The following is an 18647-nucleotide window of genomic DNA, read 5'->3' as shown; positions in this document are numbered from 1 at the left end:
TAAAAATTTTACTTATGACTCTCTACAGATTTTCTTAGGCAAGCCACGGAAAGCTATATCTAGCAGGCGAAGGGTCTCCTCTACAATCTACAGCACAGTAAAACGAGAAGTGTGCCTCATTACAGAAAAAGAGTTAGGTACATGTAAATTGTACGTATTACATTTCGCCGTACCATAGTTCACTGTAAGCTGTCGTACCAGAAAGAGATAACCGTATAGCGTTGAGATCAAAAAAATGCACTGTTTGTCGAGCATTGCAGACAGTAATGTTACAATTTTTTATTAGATTCAATTAAAACATTAATTTCATATTGATTGGAATCAAATATATGATTTGATACTTATGAGCATCTACTTGCTAATCTACTTTTGAATCATTCGGAATATAATATTATCATTGTACATAGATATGTATAATTTAATTATCTACCGATTTTCATCTGTCTTCCCATTTTATTCCGGTGGTTTTACGTATATAACATAAGTTTGATCTCAATTCTATGTGGTCATCGGTTTCCGATACAACATGTCATGATGATCTGTAATGCGGCCAACTGCATACGTACAATTTTCCGGACACGCAGAAAAATACTGCCTAAAGCCCCGTGGTACCTAACTAATCCCATCATCTTTCTTTTACCACTGTTAATTTCGTAGTAATATATGATATTAACTTGTCTATACTCTATCTATATGACAATTTAGTTATATTTATATCTATTATTAATATGTACTAGCAAATCTAGGTTAGTACATAATTTTCTCAACGTATGTGTACATTGTGATTGTTTCACAGCTAATACAATAATGTCATGACCTTTTATAGTGTTAAAATTTAAAAAAATATTAAATTACTAAAATTGAAACATTCGTAAATTTATTTGATAGTGTGTTCCATATTAAACGATGATTTAGTGGTTATGTTATTATCCCTAGTATTCTGAAGGATTATTTTTTACTTTTCAATAAATGCTAAAATAATTAAATAAAGGTCTATTTTATATTAAAACATAAATTTATAATTAAACTAATTTTCCATTGGCCATTAGTTTTCATAACATTTTCTATTTCCATTAGTTTTTATTTAGCCAATGCAAGAATTCATGTAAGTAGGTAGTACTAAATGATTGGTTATTTAGTTGTACTTGATTTATATAATTTATGCGCATCATGTATGGGATTATAAATTATGTTTATATTATGTTCATAATATGCAGGTTTACAACATTATATGATTCCTCCGCCCTACGGATGGAAACTGACTTTTCTTGGGTGATGAATGGGCATAGCCTTTTAGCTCGCCGGCATGTTATTAGTCACATCTCGCGTCTGTATCCATGCAAACAGTTCATCATCAAAATATACAATTATATAAGAAGAAAATTCAAAATTGTCCTAGTTTAAATTATTTGATCAGAGCAAAATGAATTCAGTATGGCCAGACCAGTGGTTGGTTTCGTTAAAGCGAGTCACTCAATTTGTCAGAATCTTTCAAAATCTTAAAAATAGCAGCATTTTAACACGCCACGGCAGTTTATTATAGAGAGCCCATCAACGATTATCATCTTATCATATTATATGACAAAGAGATAATATAATATTATTGTATGCGCCAATTCCTGTCTTACCTCCCTCCGAACAATTCTCAATTTATATGTCCAACGGGAATATCATAATAAATGCTTCAACGACCTCAAGACGGTTAACATTCAACATGTTAACACCAAACTATAAGGTGATTCGCACGCGCGCAAAGTCAATTATTAGCTCCGAAGTTATCGAAGTAAACCTAAATAACACTGTGTGTACGTCTGTGTGTGTACGTCTGTGTGTGTACGTCTGTGTGTGTACATCTGTGTGTGTGTTTGTGGGTACATGATTTTTGTGAATCGTCAAAAATGCTCCAGAAAAAAACCCTACTCGGAGTCCAGTCCACCCAATGACATTATTAATGGACGACGCACTCAATACAGTAGCTAGCAAGTAAATTCGCGCATTCGCATGTATACGTAGACGTCGCAATTTCCATTATGCGATATCACGCATCGGGAATTTAAAGCAATATGACCTTTATTGTAATGGCGTTAGAGCAGTGTTTCTAACGTCAATGTTCATATGAGCGATCCCGTTCGAACCGAACCATTCGGCAGACCCAACAAAAAGCATCAGGAATTTATAGCAATATCACCTTTATTGTAATGGCGTTAGAACAGATTATGCCATTCGGCAGACCCGACAATAAAGTGAGTGTCATTTTCTTTTCCAGATGATTCGTCCATATTAATGTCATTGAGTCCACCATACCCAACCATCCAAAGCAAACACAGTTCAATTAATAATCAACAATAATTATATTAAAATAAAATGCCTCAAACTTTTAACGTACGTTATTAAAATGCACTAAATAAACTTCTTAAATGGTATATCAATATAACGTAAAACGTAGATACCTAGGTTTATTAAAGGTTGATTCATGTAATTTTTATCGTAATGGCCTTCACCTGAGACTTCGGGACTCTCTGGGACCTCTCGGATCTCAGAAGTCATTATCACTGTGGTTTTCATATTATTTGCCTTATACTGAGGATGGTTACCTATCACTTAGAGGCTATCCATAGACTGAAACCGTATGCGGTTTAGAACCGTGTGCCATACTAAACCATATAAGTTATGTTCATGAAAATTTATTTTCATTTAGTTTGTAAGTGTAAGTATATCAGTACATCAACGGATACAGTCAGATGCTTTTAATTTACTTTGTGAAAATATATTTCCATGAGCAGAAATCATAAGTTTAGTATAGCATAGGGTTCTAAACCGCATACGGTTTCAGTCTATGGATGGCCGTTTACAGGCGTTTCCAACAATCTCTTAAGCGAAACCGCGTTGATCTGGTTGCTTCAGTGCCTAATTGTTAATCCAGTTTCTTGATTATGTCATATGTAAGAGACAGAACCTTGCAACGTCACCAGAGATCACTCCAGACTGCTAGGATCCTTTCTTACCATGTAACCGAATAATTGGAGAATGCGTATCTTATAATTGGCAGAGACATGAGGCATGAGACATCTGCACACCTGGCTATTCTCCGCCAGAATACCTACAGCGGTTCGTTCATAATCATTTATTTGATTGTATATTGTTGTCTATTTCCATAGAACTTGTATCATAGTGTTCTCATAAAAATTTGTTTTGAATAATAACCGTAATAGAATTGGGACCGAATTGTTACCATAGTATTGGATAAAGTACGAGTAGGTTTGAATCTTCGCTAAATTAACGTAACGGACTATCGATGCCGCACATTATCCACTAAGTACAAACATTAACGTCTTTCAGTATGCAGCTATGCGATAATAGGACGAATGCATATTAGTTGTCATTGTATTTAGATTTTATTAGCATATCACAATGCGGGGCGGTTCCTTTGAATTGCGCAACTATAAATAGAACCCATTTTAAAGCTAGAGTCTGACAATTTAATATTTTGTATTATTATCTACACAAATGCGACACTTATCTATCTGTAAAGGATTCCAGAACAGAAACAAAGCGATAATTCAATATGGCAGTACTTATCTAATACAATTCAATATGGATTTATTCATTCTAGTATGTATTTGAGACGTTATTAATTATAATTGGTCGAAAAACAAATGTTGGTTATTTAATTTGCATATTTCCTAAATATAGTGTAATGGAAAAATAAACATTGGGTAGTTATTTCAATTTTAAACGACTCCCACTCACTAGATTTTATATTAGCTTAATTTTTTATAAATTTATAAGAATTATTTCACACAGTTTGTCAATGGGGAAAACTTCCACGAAATATTGGTACCTAGCTACCAAAATAATGTATCACATTATGTGGAAATTAATTGTTTGACGTGAAAAATGTCAGTGAGAATAATTGGATTGTTCCTTTGAAATGTTAGTTTTGAAGAATATTTTATGATTCGAGCAGAAAAGCGGAGCATGGAATATATGACACAATGATGACCTGTACAACCTGTATAATGCATTCAGATTTTCCATATGTATTAAACTACTGTGGCTCACATAGGAAAACCGTATCCATTGCATGAAAACACACGGATTCCGAAAATAATCCTTACTACTCTTCTTCAACATCTTCTTGGCTACGCTTCTAGGCGCTGTTGTCTACTAAATGCGAGGAGCTTGTTAGTTTATAATGGAAGTGCGGTTAAAAATGGGCGGAGTATGTTAGTTCACAGTTTTAACACGTAGCCAAGAAGATCTTGCTGATGAGTATACCTATACGAAAACCGCTCCGCTGGATATAATAAAGTGAACGGGAGACGTATTGGAGAATGCTAGAAACCGATTTAAAACTCAAAGAAAGAAGATTTTTTTTATGTAATATCTAATTGAATAAGCAATAAAACATTGTTTACATACCTATATGATTCTAAAAATATGTGGATTCTGTAAGTTAGGTAGGGTTAGAATAGTGGTCCATTTAACGCATCTCTCAAAGATTTTATCAGGGACATATTGCCAATTAAAACGGCCAAAGTTAACGGTAAAAGCTGCGAATAGAACGATTAATTATTATTGCAAACAAATATGAAAGCAATTTGTTAATTCGTTTGAGAAAATTCACATAATATCGTAACATAGAAATTAAATAAAAATAATTTCAAGCTATAACTTGTAGATACATATTTTTTTAAATCAATATAAAATATATCAATACTGTGAATCTATCAAAAATATTTTGGCTATATGAGAAAAAATTTCTAAATTATCAATAAATTGCTAAATTTACAAGTTTCATATATTTTATTAGGTAAGTGTCTGTGATATACGGAGCATTCACCACAAGAACATCTGAGATTCGTACAATATTTACCTAGTGTAGTTCCCTACTCCACCGAACTCCTACGAGGAATTCGGGGTATCAAACGATAGTGAAAAAAAAATCTATTGTAATGCAGATATTTTCTTTAGTTTAAATATTTGGTATAATATAAAATATTGAACAAAATATGTTGAAGAAAAGCCTTGTCCAATTTAAGACTTCTGGTATGTTTTAACTCATATTTTCTAAGCACGTAATATTGAATAGGTACCTAGGTACGATTTTTTTTTTGAGTAGGTACTATTGTACCTAATTAAAAAGGTATTTTTATCATGTAATAAAAAAAACAATACGTATGACAAAATGTAAGCTTCCATCGAATCAATGACGTTAAATCACATCAAAATAAACTGTCCCCTCAGGATATATTCTGCAAAAAGCTCCATAATTTGTTTCGCATGGACAGAGGCCGTGGGGAGGGAATATTATATTTATTCATCTTTCAGCTATAAAATAATAATTCATTGGTCGTATGACCGGAGAGATCTCTCACGATTCCCCCCATTTCTTTTCCTCTCACTGCTCTCTCGCATACACATTTTTCATGGCGATACTTTTTTCAAAACCCACGCACGAGCTTAACATCAATTTTTATTTTTGAAAATAGAATATGATTTTTTATTGAGCAAATTATGAGTGATGAATTAAATTTGTTAATAATTGTTATTTTTATTATATATAAACAATATAAACATACATTCATATAACATTAAAAATACTTATGTGGCAGTAAATCATCCACGTATTTAGCTGTATAGTATATTAAAAATATTTATTTGAAATCTGTTTAAACTAGTTTCTATATTGATTGATAACATTTAAACACACACTTTAAGATCATTTTCAATAAATAAATGTATAAAAATGCCTTATCCAGTACATAACAACTAGCTAACACAAAATAAACATTTTTGTAGTATGTAGGTATTACCAAGGCTTTAACTATGTTTCTCTCTTTTATCAGGATCCATTTTACTAGTGTCAATAAAATGTATGTACATATTACACAGTGACGATTTTCCACAAATCAGATAAATTGGACACTTTGTCAGGAAATACCAAAATTTTAAAACAATTAGTATTTTTCACAATCTGAGTGCAGAAAATCAACTGAAATATAAAACAATCCAAGCGTAAAACAATCATGACTACAGCTTAACTATTGCTGTATTTTTAACATTCAATGTCGGATTGATTTGAGTAACCCCATTTCCACCCGTCATATATTATATATGCAACCGCAACTCAATGACGGATTATTGGATAGATAATATTTTTTTACAAGAGGGTCTCCAAACTAGTCAGAAAGTCAAGGGATCACAAAACTTTTCAGTGTATCGAGGCTCCGCATACTTTAAGCTGTCACTGTTACCTGCACGTTACATAAATGTAGATTTGTACCATTATTCATACTATAACATATTATTATTATCAGTCCATGACGACAAAAAGGCGTTTTAATTGGCTAGGATATAATATGCATCTGACACTGCTTGAAAATGTGCCCTTGTTATATGCTGGAATGCTGAAGTGACAGGGTGAAGTTAGTAAGTATTTTATCTGAGAAACGGGTTTTATAAAATGTCTGAATTGAATTAGAAAAACATAATATTATTATCATTTCATCATAGGAATTATATATTTAATATTATTGTATACACTCTCAGAGGTCGACATCTTAACAGACTCTCACAGAGTCAACAAGGGTGACAACATTACCAAAACATAGCTCAGCTACAATAACTTCCCTTCGAGTGTTTCGCCCCCACCGCCACCCTCCGCTGCCGCTGATATGTCCCCACTAATTGAATAAAGCTGCTGCTTTAATCTGGCTCCGAGTGCATTTATCAAATGATCGTTTGATTTCCTTGTATTTGATCACAGCGCATGTGTAACACACTCCCTTACTTTGAATAGTTTAATGTCTGCTCTCAGAAACGACTCAAGACTTTTTTTAAATTAAATAATTTCACGTCATAGAAACGTCAATTTTTTTCTGAAATTGTTGTCTTTAATTAGGTATCTCGAAAAGTAGATCGATTGCATGTATGTTTTTCAAGTTTCTATCTGAAAACCAATTAATAAGAATCGATCTGTAAATATTTTCTTGGTGGTAGGTATCACTAACAAAAATGAATGAACATTGTAGGTGATCCTATGTTTGGAGAATCGAACTGCCAAAACATTTTAACTAAATATATGGTCGTCACCAGGGAAATCGGAAATAATGGGAACTGAAATACCTAACGGGTGTGGAGAAGCAGGCAACCGATCTCGAGTGTGGAATAATATGGGAACAACTTCAAGACGTGTCAAGAATACGTCATACGTCGAATACTGACAATTGCGTCAAAATATAGTGTATTGGAATATCGGAATTATATTTATTAATCTTCTCTGTGGTCGTCACGTATTGTGTAAGCATGGGTATATTGTGTAACAAATTTCAAGTATTTGAGAATACATAAACTAAAATACCGTTGACTTTTTAAATTCAGTCAGATATACAGAAGTACCTATATAAGTAGATATCTACTATAATGACCAGATGAAGTGAATATAATATAAAAATAGTTTACCTTTGTATCCATAGTGGCCTAATTGGAAAAGCACACATTTTTAATGCCGTGGGTTGCGAGGTTGATCCCATGACAGGAAAAAAATACATGTTGGTATTTCGGTATGTTTGATCTAGTGCTAAGATCCAACGGCCTAATGTTTAATATCCATTCCTCACTTAAAAAAGCAGTGAGTATAACTTCCTTACCCTCACTCTGTTACTTTAACGCAAATTACCATTTTCACTCCAAAGTAAAGCATACGGGCATTCAAATTTATTATGATTAGACCAAGGTTGAATTAATGATCAAACTATGCATATAGCTACATTTCGCAGTCATAGATTCGCAGAATCGGTGGCGAATATTTATTGTTTGCATTAACGCAATAGCTTCACGGAGGGTCGTCTCCGTGAGGGTGGAAATTGCGCGCCCCACAAAATAAAGGGTGCGGGCGAGCCCGATGAAAACTTTTGATTTTGGCCGCAGGCACAAACCAATTATCCAGTCCGTTCAATTAGGGTGGTCTTCAAGACCCGTCGAACGGAAATCATGAGCGACTCGCTATTGTGACGGGGGTCGCGACCGAATTTTTGGCAATAATTTACCCCTAATGTGATAAGCTTGACTTGGTAGGATACTTCATCCAAATAGAGCGACGTTTATTTGGATTATTAAGATTAATTTTTAATCTCGAATGAAATGTTTATAGATTCTTATTTCATTTACAACCAAATACAATTTCGACGTAACGTAAAACTAACCCTCAAATAATTTATAAGACATTAAAATTATAGTTTAATGGTTTGTTTTTAGTGGTTTATTTTAATAAGTGCACGCAACGTGAACAACGTGTCTTTTGCATTACTTTTCTATGCAAATTCAATATGAACATGCTCTTAATATTCATTATAGATACTCAAATCACGTGTGTAGGTAGTAGTGGCAAAGGGTGGGGATAAACTGTGGAGATTTGACATGAATAGAGCACACTACACTTTGTCAGTCATACCTACTAATTTGTTTTTATTGAACTAAGAACACAAATTGTGGATAGAATTGGTTAGTTTTTAAAAATCAATTTAACCCTGCCTAGACCAGACCATAATAGTAACGATAGGCTGTGGAGGTCTGATATACAATTTTTCACTCATACTTATTAATTATTTTCATTAAATTAAGAATACTAATTGCAGATGGTTTTGATAAAATTGTGGTTTGCATTAGACAAGGTTTAATTGAATATTAAAAACTAATCAATACGATAATCAATTTGTATTATTTTTTTACCATGTCGGATCCTAATAAGATCATATATGGGCCTCCATTCTGTAGACTTAGAGGTTTGTATGCTTAGTTCAATGAAAACATATATGTAGATTGACTGTGAAAATTTATTATTCAGTATTTATGTCGGATCACAACAGTCTACCTCCACCCTTCGCCACTGGTATGTATGTTGGTACACAGTATTAACTCCAATTGCGGATAGTGTTGAGTGGTATTTAAAGATCTTAGGCGTCCAAACCTGGAAGAAAGGGCTTTGAATAGATCTGGAAGATGAATTCCGACCATGAGGCCAATATATTCATAGATAAGAAGGCTAAGAGTATATTTATTTAATTACACAAACGTCAATCTTAATTTGAGTAAACAGAAACTCTGGATGTATCGATACCTAGATACTAAGAATATTGAGAAAATTTTATTAGATCATTAAAATCTTTAATGTTAAAAAATGACCATTACGAAAAAACCCAATCATAAAGTCCTCTCGGATTTAATCGAGCGACGCGAAATTGACGACCATTTGTCGGACATCAAATTTTTGTTTTTTTACTTTGGAAAAAGTATTCAATAAATCTATCAGGTACGCATGCTCGATACTGACAGATGACTCTGTTTCATGCAGTGATTCTGATGATAATTCAAAACTCATGTTAAACCGATATAGCTAAAATGAAGGGTACACGGGCAAAACAAATGTCACAAAACTAAAAGTTGTCATAATTAACAATTTAATTTTTGAACAAATTGGACATTCCTAATCGGTTAAAAAAGAACTATTTTTTTGCATCTTTCGCGCAATACTTGTATTGCAGTTTTCATTTATTTATACACACTTCGAAAATACACAATACAAAATACCAACTGCCAACCAGTAAAAACATAACATAAAAGTTGACGTTTTGACATTCCTCATTACAACATGTCATGAGTCCTTTTCCATTTTTGGATCTGCACATGGTATTAAGAAATCGTTCTTTTTGGAGGATTGTGATTTGTTTTATACTTTTTCATGAATGTAGATAAAAATACACGTGGAAATGTAAGCGTTACTATACAAGTCATTTTTCAGTTTTATGTGACATTTCTTGTTTAATCCTACACGGCACCCTTAAAATAGATGGGACCAAAGAAATTGAACTATAAAGAGAAGGAGCCTCTTACGTTATTTATATTACATTTGAAATTGCTTCAAATGTGCTGTTAAATTGTCAAGTAATTTGCATTGTAAATTTTACACTTTTTATCGCCCACGTCTCTATCCAAATCCCAACAATTTCATAAATCTCTATTACATGTGGAGATAATGAATGCTAGATAAGAATAGCTGTGAAGCTTGAACCTGAAATGGATAGAACCTACATATTATTGTATATTGTTTTTAGAATTGCTTCATATTATAACAGGGTCGGAACCATCGATTCACTTGTGAAAGGCCAGACCGCTTTAATTACTACACCATCACACAATTCGTGTATTTTCGTCAAGCATACATTAAAAGACCTGCCAAATATGGTTGCAACAAATAATGGATCACGTCTTAATGTAAAAATATACAATGTATATTCTTCTCTGATTACCGATTTAACAACACTTAAATATTGCGGAATCGTCAAAGCGTTGTAACAGAAGATGTTTTTGATAAAAATGAGTGAATGCCCGGAATACTCGTGCGAAATGTATTATGTCCACCGCTGAAAACACATGTCGGTACCTGTATGACGCGATGTTGGTTGCAGGTATAAAAGATTTATATCGCGCGATCCATCAGACGATGGCACGACAAAAGGCTATCATGGCAAATTGTCGAACCCTCATAAAGGGAAGGTCAGATTCGTTGATCTCTTTTTACGCCACAAGGTGCAGCAAATTATTTTAATATTTTTAATAATCCTAACGTTGTTTTGTTTTCAAAAATACCTCGACACTGATACGGAAAATATGATTTTTTCAGTAAAATGGAACAAAAAATATTACTGGGGTAATCCATTTCTCACTATTAAATTGTTTTATTATATAACATAAAAGTCAATCTATGTTGAATTTAAAATTACCCATTAGATAAATCTGTTAAGAAACATCTTCCCGAGGCGGCCCAGATCCACATAGGATTAGAGAGCCAATTAATAATAATAACTTACCATTAGGTATTTCAGCAAACAATGAAAAATGTTATAAAATAGTTTTTTTAATTAATTTTTTTGTTAAAACTTTCAATGTGACAATATTAAAATTTTGCAGAAAAGATAAAAAACTGCTTTGTGTAAAAATACAAATATGTGGGTCATTGAATATCTTGATCTATATAACATGTAGAGGGGGCTCCTCATCTTCGAGTATATTTTGTAATCCCGGTTTCACATATAAAATCATCTCGTCTAAGACACGGTTATAAATCAAAACCGTCGCCATTATTGTAACTCTCTTCTGCATGCACAGATGAGACGTCACGCGGATATAATATTTTACTATTCTAACTGCGGCCCATTTTGAATGAAATTGGTTACATGCGATAAACAGATATATTTATGAAGGAAAACAAACACTTGCATTGATTATAAATATGTATAAAATAGATAGAGAGAAGAATATAATATTACAACTAGAAAGTTTCCATATATAAATTATAATATAATAAAGCCCGATAAGATAGAAAGTAATTACATGAGAAAAATAATAAAGACATTGAATTATTTTATAGCCGAAAAGGTAACATTGTTATAATATATTATATGTTAAGAATTATTGAAACATTTATGAGTAATCTAAGATAGAACAGAGAAAAGAATAATAAGGAAAAATAAAGACACAGATTTGAAATTCGATTAAGTAATTTCAATTAAGTACCCAAAATTTTGGAGATATTGCATAGAAGCAGGTGAATTATTGAATGGATAAACGTTGGAGAAATAAATATCACAATTTAAACAAGAGCGCTGAATAAAGGTGTTTCGTGTAAAATTAGAATTATTTTCATTATGAATGACATGGACGTTTAACCTTTTTGAATATTACGTTTTTACCAAAAATGTCGCACCAATGCTATATGCGAAAGTACATTAAGTTACATATTGTGTTTTGTGAATGTTTAACCGAAACCTACAAATTTGAATTTGCCTCAACTGGTCCGATGAATGATACAATATTATCATTCACGGGATTCCCATACTCATGCAAGAATACAATTATTATCAAGGTGACTCAGATGCCATATTGTGCTTTGATAAATTCAAACAAAAAAAAACTATCCATCCAATGCTGTAATGATCGAAAATATGGCCGCGAATTCTACAACGTCGTCCCAACAGAAATAAAATTGTTAAAGTGAGCCCGAGGGCCTAGCTAACACAAAACACCCCGAAATTATCCTTCTTATAATATATAAACATCATTATACATTATAATAACGACTCGAATAAATTCTTCTCACGATTATCCTGCGTGGGGATCGAAACTATGTCTCGGTAATTTATTTTGGGATCATCATCGTTTTTTGTGAAAGTCCTTTCGGTATATCACAATGCACCTTCTTATATTTTGAAGGTTTGAAAATTATTATAAAATAACCTCGAAATATAAATTCGAAAGTTAAAAATCATCACACGTCAAATGTCATTCATTGTTTCATTTGAATTGCATCGAAATTTGCAATTGAGGCTCAATCTAGAACAGATTTTGGGTTAGTATTTTTTCAAACGTGATTGGGTAAAAACAGACTATACTAGAAAAATTCTACTAGTCTACTCAGATAGAAAAGAAAAATTCCAAATACCTACATATTTCAAACATAGTTATATGTCATTATCATGATTGAGTTTAAATGGTAGGAAATTTATCAGTGATATATATTTACATTACTATCTATATTAATTCATTAATATATTACTTGATTGGTGTCTAAATACCAAAAATGCTCGGAAGACAAACCAGCTGTCAGTAAATAATCAATAACTAAAAAAATTGATAATGTAACAAAAAATCGTTCATATATGTACCATATTGTTATATTATATGTTTTTCCTAAATTATCTGTATGTATCTCTACCTGTAACGCATAAGCAGTCTCTATCGGATGGTTGGATAGATATAGCTTGCGTCTTTGTTGCGGTATTGCATAAATATAACACCCACGTTGGCGTTGCAACCATTTCATGCGCGCCACTCTACGTACCTATATACGTTCCGCTAACACGACTCTTAACTCATTCACACATGACACCCCGGCTTAAAATACACCGGCTTTATCGAAACATATACCTACCAATTTAAATTGGTATTCAAATCAACCCGTTCTTTAGCTATGAATATTGGTACTCTATATTACTTTGCTTACGATATTATTGTTAGCTAAATAATATTATTATGCACATCGACAAGAATTTTGACAGGTGGCACAGCCATCTGGTAATTTTTCTGGTATTATTATCTAATATGAAACAATAGATACAAGTTTCTGACAAACTTTTCAATAAAAAAAATATTTACAAATAATTCCCGAAATTTATGCGTTTTCTAACACTAGTTTTCGCGATCAAAAATCGATCCAGATCCCGGGATTGCAAGCCCTAGTTGTAAATATAAACTATTTATGTTTTTGACACTAACTAAAATGCTATTATTATTGTTACGTTATTATATAACAGACGTTTACATTTCTCACGTGTTTCAAATAAATGTAACGCTCGCAAATTAACACAACTGCATACGCTTGCATAGACTTACCACGTACCCACTAGCTATCTAATAAATATTCTGTTTTTAATAATACTAATTAGCATGCAATGTCCAACAAGACGCAGGATTTTTACAATTATATTAAATAGGCATAAATCTTTTTCTCACTCACCAGTGCGTAGACTGGCATATATTATATTTTTATTTATTGGCGCCCACAGCTAGTGGTGTTCCTCAAGGCGCTTGCCTTGCACGAGCCGGTTGATAAAATACACCATATTTTACCGAACCGGTTCATATTTAATGGTCACATACCATAATATTAATTATTTACAACGATAGCATTAACTAAGAATAAATTACAATTTTCTTAGATCGCAGGTTATATAATATATCGATGGTGCAGATCACAAACCTATTATGTCAAATCTTATCGATTTTGACTTTATGCTATCAAAATATTAACAAAAATTGAACGGATCTGTTTAACTTTACCTCCTATATCAAAGAAAAATATAGCCCGAGTTATTCAACTTTTAATTAAAACTCCAATGTCATATTCATCGTATTCGGCTGCACAAACCTCATATACGACGTGAAGAAGGAGTTTTAAGAATAAAGGTTACCACAGCAATGTGAAGTTGCTACACATTACTTATATTATATCTGTTCATTGCATGAAGCTGTCAGTTAAGTTGTACAATAAAAACTCTATACAAAAGCGTTTTATTAGAGGTAAAAGTGTTTTAAATCTACGTTTTTGATAATATAAACCAAAATTATGAGTTCCAGAAGTAAAAAGATCATGCAATAATAATTAGCATTGTAAGCAAATACAAATCAAGAATTGTCGGTGTTTAGTACAATGCATAATTTTGTACCTACTAGCAATTCTTGTTAACAGCTCTCTCATCCATTTGGGGCATATTAATAATTACACTGGATCTAACCCAAATGAATAACAGCATATTATATATTTTGCCAGTCGCGGGTTAAAATTTTAATTCATGATCCCCGGATTCAGAGATGAACGGTCTCCCAACTACGTCACCGTGGGGTCGACTAGCAAAATTATTTTTTATTATTTTTTCGTACTATTGGATAGTTTTATTAAAACTAATCTTTTATGTCCTCTATGACAGTATATGACATCATTCTGATCATTGATACCTACTTACTGGCACGCAAGATTTTTATAATTGAATACACGAAATAAAATAGGCACCTACTAAGTACCAAAAAGCTGAATTAGAGATAATGGGGTTTTAATGAATAATTCATTTATTTTTCATAAAATCACTATTTTATTAGGTTCTCAATAGATTTAACATACAATCTTAATCTCCTTGAAGAAAAAAAAATAATTAAACATTGTAAGAAAAACACGTTTGAACAACGATATTTTAGAAAAGCACTACGTCGCAACACTAAGGCGTCAATAACATTGAGCTACTTTACGAGCTGCTTGTTGGCAAATTTACAATCTGCCTGTAAAGTCGCCCAGTGTCATCATCAAACAAGCTAACAAGCAGATTGTAAACAATCTACCGAGAAAAGTTGAAAGCCGGTCAACTTTACATACTACACGCCGGCGTGTGGGCCTACTGCGTCTGCGCAGTAGAGCGTAGTAGCGACCTCCCGGTAAAAAACGAACTACATTCTGTCAAAATAGTCGCTAGTTTGTTGGCTTCTCAGCGAATGGAAAGTTTTGTGTGTCATCATCACAATCGCAGTGGCTGAATCGCCCGCTTTTAAATTCGCCAACAAACGGCTCGTAAAGTAGTTCAATGTAATTGACGCATAAGTTCCTTTAAAAAAAAGGACTAAGTGCCACGCTTTATATCGAAAACGAATAACTAAGTCTTATGACACACGTTAACCAAACGGTACTGAGTGGCTATAAGTCTCATAATACATATTAACTAAATGGCACTTAGTGCCAATTTATAAATAATCACACTGCCTCTTACACCCAAAGTCATTTTTTTAATATACATAGAAACTCTAACATATTTTTTAGGCACTTAGACATGTATTTAGGATATTGGGATATATATACTCACTTTTTTTCGATTTTCGGGCACTGAGTGCTTATTTTATTTCGTGTATTCAATTTTTCTCATTTAAAAAAATACATAATTTTGGAATATACCTATTACCAAAAATCATAGAAAAAACTTGGATCGAGTAGATTTCGAACTCACGTCTTTCACAATCCGAGTGAGTACTTGCATATTTTAAATAAACTTATACTCCGTCTATAATAAATGCAAATTATTTCTAACTTTCTTCAATCATATTATGTACCTATGTGCAGTATTAAATATTTAAAAAAAAAGTGCAAGAATATTGTTAACATCGGACGCCATCTATAATCATGTCGTTATAAATCTTGTGTATATTAAGTATTGAATAAAAAAATAATAAATACCTATTATAATATTCAATATTGTAATATCGTCGCGATATAAATGTAATTATTTTTTATTTCTAAATTACGAACCGTTTGACATTTATAATCATCAGTTTAAGATCACCACTGATTAAAATTTGCTATAACTTCAACTTGCAAGACAGTAGAGTGACTCCGACGCCTGTCGACAACATTACAAGACATAAAGAGCATTATAATCATCCTCTCACAGTGTAATGAAGGAAAATATGTTGGGAAATAGATCAAATTGCAAATTTTCCGATATATTTCAACACGTAGTGGTTATAAAAAATAACATGTATTAAATTTAATTGCATTTTCCTGGAAGACGCATTTAAGTGCTTTTATCCTGTTTTCACATGCCATTGATTTTTTGCAAAGATATGTTATGTAATATTGGTCATAGAGTGTGAAAAAACTACGGAAGTAACTCACACAATATATAAAAATAAAATTAACGTGTAAACCAATAAATATCTCAACCGTGCAACCACATAATTCCCTTTGAATGTATATAGATGCTATAAACATAGGTACATAGCATTATACTCACAGAACAGATAATAAATAGAATACCGATAGGCTATATTCAATACGCCGTATCTTGATGCAGGGTTTTGAATGTGTGAGTGTCCTACGAAAATGAAGCACGCATTATGCACGTGCAATAGTGTGTGTAATACACCAACATTAAATGAGCGTAAATGGATAAACCGAGAGCAGTTTTCAGTATTCGACATAAAACGTATTCTTGACACGTGTGTAAGTTTAACCCGGATTCTTCCTGACTCGAGTCGGTTACCTGCTATGGCCTTACCCGTTATGTATTTCAGTTCCCATTATTTCTGAGCTCCCTGATTATACCATATAACAGTGACTTAAAAACCTTTTTGTTTGGTGGAACCAATTTATGTCATTGGGTGGAACCCTTGGAATATTTTCTATAATTCGAAGAACTCTTACTGGTAGACTTATAAAATAAACATATAAAGCAATAAGCAATGCTATGCAAGGTGTCGCTTAGATGCCATTTGAAAAGGTAAAAACAGTACGTTTTACTGTTTTTATAAGATGTTTTGGTTTAGTGTAGACAATATATTAGCGCCGCAGGCAAAAAATTTGGTGGGATTGCTATTGTAACTTCCTGTTGTCTAAGACTATTGGGCAGGCCAATAAACACATACCTTCTTAACAATAAATAGTATCTACCTACATATTGCAATAAATCATTTCTGTGCTAGAGCGTTATCGTACAAATTTGACGGAAACAAAACAGTTGTGATCTTCATCACTGACAACTAAATTCCATGATTTTTGTACTACTTAAATACTTCATTGTTTATAAATAGTTCATGTTAAACCTTCTTTCACTCTATTACTTCATTTGTTTCAGGTTGTATCTACCTACCTTTGTGGATTCTATATAAATGGTTTAAAATAAGATACTCATTATTCTTCGATCATGTTCATTCCTTCACGCTGTCTCCAAGAATCTATATTGCTCGTCAAGCTTATCATGTCTTGTAACGCCAGCATCCCAAAATACACCCTATGGATAGCTTGAAGAAAACTTAGGACAGGTTAAGTCTCTTCGAAAGGTGTCATGACTCGCTGTCGTAAAGCAGCAACATCAAAATGCGTTGAATTTGCGGCATTCGGTTCTGGTGGAGCACAAACATTCCACGTTCTGTTGAAAACGACGACATCCATTTCCATTCGGATATATAGCTCTAAATAAAAGTTAATTTAATATTTTAATATTAAAATCAAAGTCACTCATAAAACTTTAAAATATAAAATGTCGTCACATCAAAATCTACGTTGTTCTACTTCGAGTGAGTATATCACAAAAATTTACATTCTTTCTTTAATTTTTATCTGTCGTTTTTTTACCTTTTGAATGACTAATTACTACCTGTCGAGGAAACAAACCAGTTCACTTACACACCTGTACTCTGACTGCACTGAATAGAGAATGCACAACAATATTCCATATTAATTTACGACATGATTTCAGGTTTGCTTAATTAACAAATGACATCCTGACTAATTTTATTTAAGCAAGGCGTATTTTACATATAAATATATTCACCTGACAATTAAGAAACGTCTTAACTATAATAAAAAAATGATTATTCCATTTTAAATATAGACTTGATTTATATATTAATAGTGTATTGTTTTGTTTTTAATTTTAATGTTCGATTTCTTCAGAACACTATAATTAAATTGTGATCTGGTTTCCATTTAGTTATTTGTAGGTTTCTCTATGTTTAACTACGAATATTTTTCAAGTTTAGAATAAGTGACATGGAAACTTATAGAGCTTAAAAAAGTGTGAATCATAGACGAGGCTTGAGGCTTTACCACACTATAGTAAATAGGCATCTAAAAAGTAGAAAATGAGGGGAAAATAAATATTTTTAAACACATGGATTGAATTAATCCTATTTTGGTATCTTTAATTGAATACAATTTTCATGAGTTTTACTTATTTTACTTCACAGCCTTTTCCATCCGTTAGCACCTTGCTGCCATGCACTTCTGTCAGACTTGGTGAGTTCGTCAATCCAGTGGGTGGACCTGTGGTCGTTCGCTCTTGGATACCATTTCATCATTGCATTTTTCCAGAGGTAATCTATTTGTCACATACCTTCTCACCAGTTTGACAATCTGTATTACATCGTGGACTCTTGTGTACTTAGGTGAAATTGATGAATCAAACGATGCTGTCATGCCAGCATTGTGATAATTCAATAACCTTCTTTCTCTCTGTGTGCGTTATCCTCTACAAAGGTTGAAATTTTGC

Source organism: Rhyacophila brunnea, unplaced genomic scaffold, assembly GCF_057557595.1.
Source record: "Rhyacophila brunnea isolate RB1 unplaced genomic scaffold, BYU_Rbru_1.0 scaffold_7, whole genome shotgun sequence".
Taxonomy (NCBI): domain Eukaryota; kingdom Metazoa; phylum Arthropoda; class Insecta; order Trichoptera; family Rhyacophilidae; genus Rhyacophila; species Rhyacophila brunnea.
This window is presented reverse-complemented; position numbering follows the sequence as displayed.